The sequence below is a fragment of the Eleutherodactylus coqui genome, chromosome 4 (genome assembly GCF_035609145.1).
Source record: "Eleutherodactylus coqui strain aEleCoq1 chromosome 4, aEleCoq1.hap1, whole genome shotgun sequence".
Taxonomy (NCBI): domain Eukaryota; kingdom Metazoa; phylum Chordata; class Amphibia; order Anura; family Eleutherodactylidae; genus Eleutherodactylus; species Eleutherodactylus coqui.
In genome coordinates, this window is record NC_089840.1 from 206,280,654 (window position 1) to 206,292,798 (window position 12,145).

Genomic DNA, 12,145 nt, shown 5'->3' on the forward strand with positions numbered 1-12,145 from the left:
CACTGCAGGGGCACGGGTTGCATTCCTCTTCTTGCAGCGGGATCCGACCCGGCCGTCTGCAGGAGGCCTAACTAACTTACCTCAACCACCTAATTCAACATACATCACATGGTCAACAACCAATCTACGAACAGACAGAATGATACAATTTCCAGACACCAGACATTAACCCTTTCATGCCTGCGAACTCCAATACACATCACTCTGATGCATTCCACACTTATGACAGAAATACAAGACAAACATAAAACAAGTATTCTGAGGTGCTGGTGGGGACCCCTAACTCTGAGCCACTACATATCCTACAGCATATCACTCCACATCTGCTGTAACCAAGTCTCTAGATCATGCAAACTCTTAGACTGTCAAAGTAGGGGTCCCAGATGGTCCCATACATGTTTTTTTTTGTTGATAAATCTGGTCACCGGGTAGACCATTGAAGTATGATAATGTTGTGCAGACATTCCTGTGACCCCCTTGTGTGTGCGGCCGAGCATTATCCTGCTGGAAGCCTCTTGGAAGCCATCATGAGAGGAACACATGTGGCTGCAGGATGTCCTGAACATATCGCTGAGCTGTGATTGTCCCTCGTACCACTACTAAGGGTGACCAACTGTCATATGCAATGTGCAATGGCCCCCCAGGCCACCATACAGCAGTGGGGGGGCGCTCACCCCTAGGTCTCCAGACACAAAAACGGCCATCGTCAGTCCCCAAACTAAACCTGGATTCGTCACCGAAGACAACCCCCATCCACTCTGTAGCAGTCCAGTTTCATCATTCACAATATCACTGCAAATGAAGGTGATGTCGTGAATGATGAAACTGGTTCAGGTCCCCTACAGCCGTGTGAGTCCTAATGCAGGTGTGAAAACAGCCTTACTTATACAACAGAGCCCACAAAGTTACGCGCACAACACTGTACGTGCGCTCACACGTGATACCCGTAGGTCCAGCTTCTGATGTTTCATACAAAAAGTAACACACGTGCATTGTGTATAGCGCCCTAGACAGCAGCTAGAAAGCTCTCATCCTACTGCGTCTGCACCAAACGAACAATCATCCTCTGATGCACACAGACTCATAGGTGCCCCAGATAGAAACACTCGGTGCCATGATGGATAAGGGCAAAGCCAATTCACGCATGTGCAGATAATAACCGCACTTATACTTGCTCAGCTGTCTGCAGATACAGACCCTACCTAGTAATGGAAACACGCGTGATCCCCTGGTAAAGTGTATACAATACTTGTGACTGTATTTTTTTTAGGCACATATTGCGCCATGGAATAAGTTGGCGTTATACAAATAAAGATGACTATTATATCATCGCCACATTGACGGGTTCCATCATGCTCCACCTTTAACAAATTATCTCCTATATTATTCTATGGTATATCCATCTACATTCCTTCTGTAGTATCTTCCAATCATGATTATCCCCCCTCGAGATGGTCATATCACTTCCATTAGGCTGGCTGCACACGGGCGGATTTGCATTGCAGAATCTGTAGCGGGCATCCACCTCCGGGTTCCCGAATCAAATACCGTCAATAGCATACTATGGAAAAGTGCTATTTCCTGTACATGAGCAGAAACCAATTGCGGCTTCTGCTCATAGAGGAAAAAACGCAGCATGCTCCATTTTTTGCGCGGATTCGATGTGGACGGCTTCCCCGGAAAGGTCGCGGATTCACCCTTATTGCTAGGCGATGGCACAGAAAAAGCAGAAGTTTAAAAAAAATAAAAAATCTGTCCTGTGCATGTCCCATGGCGTGCCGTGCGGACCATTTACAGTACAGAAAAAGCAAAGTAGCAACAGATATGCGCAGACGCCGCTGCTGCCAGGGCCGGATTCCTGTGTTTCTATAGACTTTTTCGGTCATGTACAAGGACAGATAGGAAGACGACCCTCAGTTTTACAATTGGCAAAGCCTCGTATTTTAAATGCTGCTCTGGTTACCAAACCAGTAAATGTCTCCGATCTGTCCATAAACAGACACACTTTACATTGGCCCAACGGATAAGCCCCTCTCAGTCTTCTACAGCCTGAAGGCATTAGGCTGACATAATGGCTGCTGACTGGACGATCATGTATTGATCTACCCTTACAGTAAATGACCGATGGATATTTAGTCAGGACATTATGTAGATCAGGATCAATCTGTAAGATCCGCCAGTACCTAGAAAGTCTACCCATAACCCGTATCTAAGGTACCAATCCATCCAATCCCATAGTCCTACTTGTTCCCGTTAGATGCATTTAAAAGTGTCATCCTGTCAGTCATAAACGAATGTCTATCTGTTTTTCCCAATGTATCACGTGGTTCAAGCTGAAATCTGCAGTTAAGTCCATGTTAGAACAGAATCGGCAAGCGTGATGGCCTTTTTTGATTGCAAATCTGCCGTAAGTATCATGCTGTAGCACAATTATCTCCCATCCTGCATGAATCTTGGCTTTGTTGGAGACTCATAAAGGTAAGTGTTACAATGTAAAGAGAAATAAAGCATTTGAAAAGCTTGTATTTATTGAAATAACTAAGAACAGATCCAGAAAAAATGGAAGATACTCTTACGCGTTTCAGGCTATACAGCTCCTTGGGGACTGACTGAGATTTTCAATACCTTGAGGAAGGAAATCTGGAAAATGTGTCCTAAATGCCCCATTTTAGCTTATACCAAGAAATCAGGACACCACGACAAGAGGAAAATCTTCCTTAAAATAATTGCATGTCTTTTTCTTCTATGTAATTTAGAACATTCCAATTATCTGCCGAGAACGTTTTCAGCAGATCATGCTTCCATTTTTATTGGTGAAGATAATCCACACAAGAAAATAATATCTGTGAGGGTAGTGCCAGCCTCTTAACAGGTTTGGAGCATCTACGCTTAGGAGCTGGTGTAGATTTGCGCTATTATTAACACAAACTTGCGGCATAAATTATAACATTTGTTGAGCTGTGGAGGGCCCTCTCTAAGCACTGTCCGCGTTCTCAAAAAATGGTGAGAACAACGTAAAAATGAGAAAAGTTGTGGATGTGGTGTGCACCAAAATTTGCACCAATATTGTTAGAGAATTTATAGATTGCTCGTTAGATTAGACAGTCTGAAAATGTGCAAAATGTATCACATGGGTTCATGCTGGATAATAAATTTGTCACTCTTCTCTCTGCTAACATCAACTATTGGCTGTCTTACTTTGTATTTTACGCCAGTTTTAGCGCACGTTGATGAGCAAGGTGCGAACAAAGTTTAAAACATAATAAATGTGGGGCAAAGCAGGTACGCCAGGGTTTTTTACTCGATATGAGCCAAAATTAGGCTGTATTTACGGGGACAAGTGCGAAGTAGGTCAGTGAAAAACTGACCATTTTACCTGCGATTTGATAGCAATTTTCATGTGTGTACAATGCGTTTTCACAATGAAAACATGCGCAGATTTACATCCATTTTCAAGTACATGGGAAAAAAATGCACGTGGTTTCAATAGTAAAATGCTTTAAGCACCAAACACAATTTTACCAATGTGGTGGTTTTACTGCCCTATTTTTTTTTCAGCTACCAAAATTATTTTTGCGTTTTTTTTCTGTGATTATAGAGGGCTATTTTTTAATGTTTTTTCACAGATTTTTTTTTTTTCTATCTTTTAGTTTTCTTAGGGGTAAAAAGCTAAAATAGAGTACAGGAATGGGTTCCTCATTTTGTTTCGAACATTTAAAAAATTTGTAGGTTTAGGTAGGCATCAGCAATGGGTCGTTTTCTATATACATATACATAGATCTTTTTGCATTTTTTTTCACTCAGTAATTTTTTTAAACTAGTCTTATTCTTTTGGGTGATATCGCCCATTATTTTCTATTGCTCGGCCAGCATTCCATTCACTGCTGGTGGGAGAAGCAACCCTGCAGTGATGAGAGAGGAACGACAACAGGCCTCCGTTCTCTGGATCAGTAGGGGTTTCAGTGGTGAGACCCCCACCGATGATAAGGTTAACCCCGACCCTGTGGATAACTTTTGTTTTAGGGATAACCCCTTCAAAAAGGTTGCCCAGTGTCTTACAGCATTCCCTCAAAAAAACAAAACAATGCTAGCCTCTCCACCCAGCCCTTCTGTTGAGCAAAAAATAAAAATCACATCGTGGTCACATGCAATTGCGATTTTCATGCAAGTGGAATGTGATTTTTCATTTTTCTGTTGCAACAACATGCAACTTTCATGCAAGTGAAAACTGCATATGCAGAGATGTGATGTGTTTGTCTTGTAAAATGCATCACACTCGCAAGTTTGCAATTGCAGTATTGCTACTGCCACAACCGAGGAGAGGGCCCACAGCTGAGGAGACTGCGGGGTAGATAAAGGTTTCTGCAACGGAGGCTCTACCATCTCCTCCCCTGAGTGTAGCTCGGGACCCGATCAAGTTACTGCTGGGGGAGGTCACAGGGAAAGATAGTTGGAAATTACCTTGAGTCTCTTTTGTCACTCGTGACGCCACCGTACCGTCCTCTGCGGTGAAACTGGATGATGTAATAAAAGAGTCCACACACAGGGCAACTTTTCATGGACAAACCGGGAATGGTCGGTAATGCCTGTTTACTTCAACTTTAGAATAGTTACAACAAACATTAGGGTATTGACACAAATTACCCTTCCAGAAGGTGGTGTGACAGGGAGGACTTCTCGGGATGACTCCGGGCAATCCACAGGCTGGTTATCTGTGAGATCCCGCTCCCAGTGACTTTTCACTCTCACTTTTCAACTCTCTACCGGTCCACACTCACACTTCAGACGTTTTCCTGTTTCTCTCTCTCCCTCGGTGTTCTAGCAATGACTCCGGCACATCCTGGGTGAAGTAGTCCCAAGCCAAGCTGATGGATACCTCTCATTTTCTTTATTCCCTCCCCACAGACCAATCTGTGGCTGTGTGTCCCACTTGCTTGCAGACTAGATTCCAACTGCAACTTCTCTTTTGCAAGAAGACCCTAGGCTCTCACTTTCCACCTTGCACACACATATATGAAACACAGTCACATGACATGCAACATGATACATTTCTTAGACATAACCCAGACATTAACCCATTCATTGCTGCAGAGGTGCAATACACATTAAATGCATACAACATAAAATACAGTGACAATACCATTGCACAAGACAAACATTTAACATTAGGGAGGTGACCTGTTAACTACGGGCCACTACACTACAACTTTCTCAAGCCAATATCGCACTCGCCATGTAAATATGGCCTACGGGCTCACTCACATAGGTGTATCGTATTTGGTTGTATAATACGCTACACATTTACACCACCAAAATAGGCAGATTCCGTGCGTATTTTGTTTTGTTTACGGGTGTAAATACACAGTGATCCCTGTGTCTTTATGCACGAAAAAAAAAACGCAAGAAGGTGCAAGAGATTTTTCCTTCTTTGCGTGAATACACACGTTTCATGCATTGCAATTGCGTATTTTACTGCTCCCATAGACTTACATGGGCTATTTCAGTATGTAATACAAGCCAAAATAGAACATGCTGTGATTATTTTTATGCGTGCAAGATATGTAGGTGAAAAACGCTTTCTTGAATGCCTAAATGCAGGTCTATGGGGTTTCAGCACTGCGTAAAAAATATGCATGAAGTAAGCACACAATATATGCTTGTGAGCCCTTAGGTTGTTCTCACACGGGTGTATTGTCATTGGTGTCACATGCATAATTTTCCCGTGCGCTACACTCGATGCCAATAACCCTTCTGCGTGTTTTTCACGCATGTATTACTTCTATCTTGGCATGTATTACGTGTGCATGCATGCCAAGATAGTGCATGGGGATTCGCGGCACACATCATTGCGTACTTGCGTGAGAGATACGCACACGGCACGGCGGTGTCCGGCCTTATGCATTCAGCCTAGTAAATCTCTCTCATCTATCTTTCTGGCATTGTAGCAATAGGTGCATTTTCTTAGCTGACCTATAGGTGGCTCTCCTGTGTAAGGACTCGTCTTGCGGGGGTCATCTCCACATATTGGTTCAGTAGTAAATTAACTCCTGTGAACTTTCTTCAACACGAATCTGAGTCTGAGCAGGGCTCTGAAATAGAAGTCTGAAAGTTCAACTCTTAAATGTTTAATGTGCACTTACTGCCGGAGCTCCGAACATTTCTTGCCTGCAGAAGGGTAAATGCTGGTTTGGCGGCATGATCCGAGACGTGAGCAATATGTCAGCTCTTCACAGCGTTAATTGCTGTCTTAGGGCGCTTTCACATGGCCGTTAAACTCGTGCGAGTTCTGTCTTGTCCTACACGGACAGAACTAGCATGGAATATGAATGCTTTCATTCACATGAGCGATTTTTCACTTGGAGCGATGGTCTGCGTTTGAAATAAAATGTGCCACCATATCGTACACCTAAACTGTGCTGCCATCATTTTTACCTAAACCATCCCTATATACTGTGCACCTAAACCACCCAACCATACCATTTAGGTGCACGGTATGGTTGGATGGGTTAGGTTTACAACATGGCAGCATTGCTTAGATCCTAAACCATGCTGTTGCCATACTATTTACGTAAACAATGTTTTTGTTCTGTACACCTAAATAATGCTGCTATACTGTGCTGCTCAACCATGCTGCTATACTACATACCTAGACAACACTCATCACCTTAGAGCCCCATAAACTACACAGTGGGGCTCAAAGATGATGGTTTCGGGGACTCCGGGGCGCGGTATTTCATGGTCACAGGATGCCCCATTCCTGCTCATAGAGATTAAAGGGGTTTTCCATGGAAAATATTATTGATAATCTATCCTCAGGGTAGGTCATCAATAGTTGATCGGCTGGGGTCAGTCACTCGGGTCTCCAACTGATCAGCTGAGCGGGCGCATGCAGTCAGTAGCGCAATAACACAGAGGTCGGAGCGGAAGCAGCTGCCTGACTCCATGTAGTGGCCAACGCTTGTTACTGCAGGCATGGCTCTCATGAGGTCAGGGGCATAACTAAAGGCTCAGGGGCCCGAATGCAAAAGGTGAGCTGGGGCCCCCCTCTATCTGTATCTGTACCCGTACCCATACCTAAACCATGCTGCACAGAGGCATAACTTGAAGCTTCTGGGCCCCAATGCAAAACCTGTAAGAGGGCCACTAACTATAATGCTTTATTCATAGTACTGGGCTCCCAATATGGAGAAGAGAGGCCTTATGGGCCCGCTAAGGCTCCTGGGCCTGGGTGCAACCGCATCGCCTGCACCCTCTATAGTTGCGCCCCTGCATGAGGTAAAAATTATGCTTTAGGTAAAAATTATAGCAGTACAGTTTAGGTGTACGGTATCGTGGCACTTTTTTTGCAGACCATCACTCTAAGTGAAAAATCGCTCATGTGAATGAACTCATTCAAATGAATGGCTACATATTCCGTGCTAGTTCTGCCATAAGAACCGTGCCTGCAGTTAAAAGTGCCGGCCACTACATAGAGATCGTCGCGGAGGCTTCCGCGCTGACCCCTGCGGTACTGCGGTGCTTGCGGCCATGCATGCTCAGCCAGCATTCCAGTCACTGCTGGTGGGAGAAGCAAGTGATGAGAGAGGAGCGACACGGGACCCCCGTTCTCTGGATCAGTAGGTGTTTCAGTAGTAAGACCCCCACTGATGATAAAGTGAACCCGGAACCTGTGGATAACTTTTGATTTTGTGATAACTCCATCAAAGAGGCTGCCCAGTGTCTTACAGCATTCCCTCACTTTGTAAAAGAAGAAAAACAAAATACGAAACTATACTCGCCTCTCCCCCTGTCCCCCCGTTGCTCCAGCTGCTGTCCCTCTGGTCTTCATGATCTCTGCTTAGAAGACACATGAATGGCTGCGTGGATGCACACGCAGACCCACAGGGTCCAGGGAGATAGCGACCAAAAAGGCAAAGGAGCGAAAAAGGGGAGTATAGTCTTGTTTTTTTGGTTTACAGCATTCCCTCACTTTTGCCACTTTGCAGGGGGCCGTTTGATAAATAAATTGTGCAAAAATGAATGACTCATTCAGTGTAAACATGGCCAACGATTGAACAATGAACGATAATTCATTCACTTATCCTTTGTTGTTCATTATGGCTGATTTCCGGCAGACTGTCCGCAGCGATCATACTACGGAAAGCCTGCCTCCAAACCCGCAGCATTTGAAGTGGGTTGTATCACGTATTCCTCAGCAGAATTCACCCCGCAGGTGAATTCCGCAGCGGAGACGGTTATAAAATGGACATGCTGCGGAATTGAATTCCACACCACAAGGTAATTTCTGCACAGACTTTGTGCGGATTATTTCCGCAGCCTGTAGATGAGATTTTCTAAATCTCATCCACCTTGCTGCTGCTGTAAATGCTGCGGAATTTCTGTGTGGGGGGTCTGCACAGATATTCCGCAGCAATTCCGTCCTGTGTGTCCGTCGCTGCGTGTAAAAAGCGATTCAGTCTTTTGCAAACCATTCCCAGGCAAGGACTGAACGATTATCTGTGTGTGGGAATGGGGGTCATTTAAAAACAAATGACGTGTTCGATCGTTTACTCACTGCAGCGATTAATTGCTTTGTGGTGTAAAAGGACCCTAAAAAATTAAAGCCCCTGGTAACCCCTTTAAGAATTTTCATATGGGACAGAATAGCCAACAGGATGCACCGCAAGGCGCGGTATCCGCACCGAAATCCGTGGGCTACCTGCAGATTTTGGTGTGGAATTCCACAGGGGCAGATTTGGTTGTGTCCAGTAGCGTAATTCTGTCTTGTGTGAAAGATCCCTTAACGATCAAGCCATTTTTTTAAAGCTTCTTCATTGTCTCATTCCAAGAGCCATAACTTTTACCTTTTAGAGGCCGAGTGTCCAAACTGCAACCCAAAACCTACTTATTTATCGCAAAGTTCCAACACATCAGGGGGCGGGGCTTATCACGGCGTGTGATTTTACCTCCGTCGTCATAAAAAGGAAAGAGCTATTTCAAAATAGACAGGGAGGAACGCCGTGTGTTTTTTTCCTAGCTGGAGCCCTGGAGTACCATTGGCGCGGATTTTGACTGGAAATTAGCTGTGTATCTGCAGCTGATGTCATACTATGCGGCGCTCCCCGGCTTCCGATTCCAGCGGCCTGTAGTGGCCTCACATTTGCTGCAAACATTCCACAGCATTTCCACCACATGTAAACATGCCACATGTACACTGTACATTGATGTACACTGCCACATGCAGAGTGGCCTCAGTAGTAATTGTGTCCCCTAGATTGGCCCCAGTAGTAATAGTGACCACCACAGTGGTCTCAGTAGTTATAGTGACCCCCACAGTGGCCCCAGTAGTAATAGTGACCCCCACAGTGGCCTCAGTAGTAATAGTGACCCCCACAGTGGCCTCAGTAGTAATAGTGACCCCCACAGTGGCCTCAGTAGTAATAGTGTCCTCCACAGTGGCCTCAGTAGTAATAGTGACCCCCATAGTGGCCTCAGTAGTAATAGTGTCCCCCTATATTGGCCTCAGTAGTAATAGTGATCCCCACAGTGGCCTCAGTAGTAATAGTGACCCCAACAGTGCCCTCAGTAGTAATAGTGACCCCCATAGTGGCCTCAGTAGTAATAGTGTCCCCTAAATTGGCCCCAGTAGTAATAGTGACCCCCACAGTGGCCTCAGTAATAATAGTGTTCCCTATATCAGCCCCAGTAGTAATAATGACCCCCACAGTGGCCCCAGTTTGAAACGCTGTGCTAAATGTTGTAAAAAATGGCCTGTGTGAGAATAACCTATTAGTGACCAGATGTCAGCGCGCATGTGCACAGAGAAAGCTCTGAGTGGCCCCTCTCGCACACGTGCCATAGGTTTGCCACCACGTGGATAGGGGGTGACTTGCAAATTGGTGGGGTCTGACTGCTGGGACACCCACTATTCCAGAGAAATCACACCTGGCGTGTCCCGCAATTCTGACAATTGTGGCTGTGCACGAACTCGGCACAGCTAAATTCCCGGACGTAGCTCCGCCCCTCCCATTGCAAGTAGTGGCGAGGGGCGGAGAGCTCAGTGCACTGCTCCTGGCTCTTCCAGCTTCCTTTCCTTGCCGAGAGGGACGACGTATATCGGCTGGGCGTGAAAACCTGGCCGATATACGATCGTCTGAATGCGCCCTAAGGGTGGCTTCTGATGACTGTATGCGCAAGTATGCTCGACTCAGTGCAATATATCTGCATAGTGAATGAGGTGCATTTGCATGCATACAGGCACATAGGACTGTACTTTTTTTGCACACGCAGGGCCTGTTGATATGCGCGCCCAACACCCCCACATGTTTTAAACGGCTATTCAGCCTAATGAGGTCCAGATGTTTTCTCCTCTCGGCGGTTTTGCATATTGTTTGTGTACACCTCCCATCAACTTCTATAGGGGCCTTTGGAACGCAAATATGCAGGAAGACAGAGCAGGGGTTATTTTTCGTATGCACTCTGAAATGTGCGCAAAAAAAATCATTCATGTGAATGAACCGATTGACATCAATTGTCCGCCTGAAGAAGCTCTGAGACCCGCAGCATTTTAATCTTCCACTGATGGAGCTGCACAAGGGCTTTTTTTGCTGGATAAGTTGCAGCTTTTATCCTTCCATTTTGGGGTACATGTGGCTTTTTTATTGCTTTTTACTGCGTTTTTGGCCACTTTTTCTTGTTGCTGACAGGAGTATAAATCTGGGATCTGTATTAAAGATGATCTGCTTTGGTCCCTGTATTAGGACTTAGGCCTGTTTTACATGAACGTACTTGCGCAGCGTTTTGCGCATGCGGTAAATTGATTTCAATGGGTTCGTTCACATAAGAGTATTTTGCACACGCATTGCTTTCATGCAAAAAAAAAGTGTTGCTATGGAAAGCGCCGGCATCCACGAGCGGGGAATCATAGGGATTCTCTGCTGGTGGGATTTAAATCGTGGCATGCTGCGATTCTTTACGGTGAGACTTTCTGTTAGGATGGGTGTGGCTGCAGCGAAAAACCGCGAGATTTCCACCTGGAAAGCATTGCTTCAAAACCTGCGGCACTTAGCCGCGGGTTTTGGAGCTGCTTAGCCGCATGTTTTTCCGTTGCAGGCGGCACTTCCGTAGGCTGCCTGTCCCCGGGCGTTGCGGTATCCTGCAGCGGATCTCTGCCGCGGGAGCCGCTGCCCGGGAGCAGGAGCCGTCAGACGGAACTCCACCGTCAGCCTTATCTGATAGATTGGCAGACCGCGGAAAATCACAGCATGCTGCGATTTGCTGTCCGCGAGCGGAGAATCGCAATGATTCTCTGCTCGTGGACAGTGGGGAAGCGCTCTCTATAGCAATTCAAACTCACTTGTGGACAGGCAGCCGTAGAGAGCAGCGCGGCCGCAACGGAAAAAAAAATAGACATGCTGCGGCCGATGGATTGGCCGTCCCGTGTGGACGAGATTTTTGACAAATCTCGTCCACATAGTTGCCTAAGGCCCCCTGTCCAACTCCAGCTGAAGCTTTCCATAGCGTTGCTATGGAAAGCGCCGGCCCCGTGTCCACGAGCGGAGAGGCATTGCGATTCTCCACTCGCGGCTGGCAATTTGCAGCATGCTACGAATTGCCCCAATTCTCCGCGGTCAGCCCATCTATCAGATTAGGCTGACCAGCAGAGATTCGTCTGTGGCTCCTGCTCCCAGGCGGCGGCTCCGCCGCGGGATACTGCAACGCCCGTGGACAGGGGGCCTAACTGTGGGATTAGCGGCCGCAGGCGGCTCTGTCGCAGCGGAATTCCAGACGGAATTTCTGCGGCAAATCCGCCCTGTGTGGACCCCAGCCTGGCTCCTGCCCACGGTGATAGCTCAGTGCGTTATCCGCGGCGATAATCCGGCCGCGGGTACCGCAGTGAACGCTGGCGTTGCTATGGAAAGCGCAGCCCTGACGACCACGAGCGGAGAATCATAGCGAGTCTCCGCTCGCGGGATTCAAATCGCGGCATGCTGCGATTCTCCCGGTGAGCCTCTAGGCTCGGCGCGGAGACCTGACAGCGGCCCCCTCCTCCTCCGCGGCGGAATACTGCTTGCTGGCGATATTCCGCCTCGCCGTGGATAGGGGGGCATATTGACGTCTCTAGCGTACTGCGCTGTCATTGGCCACGTGACGTGGCGCGGCACAA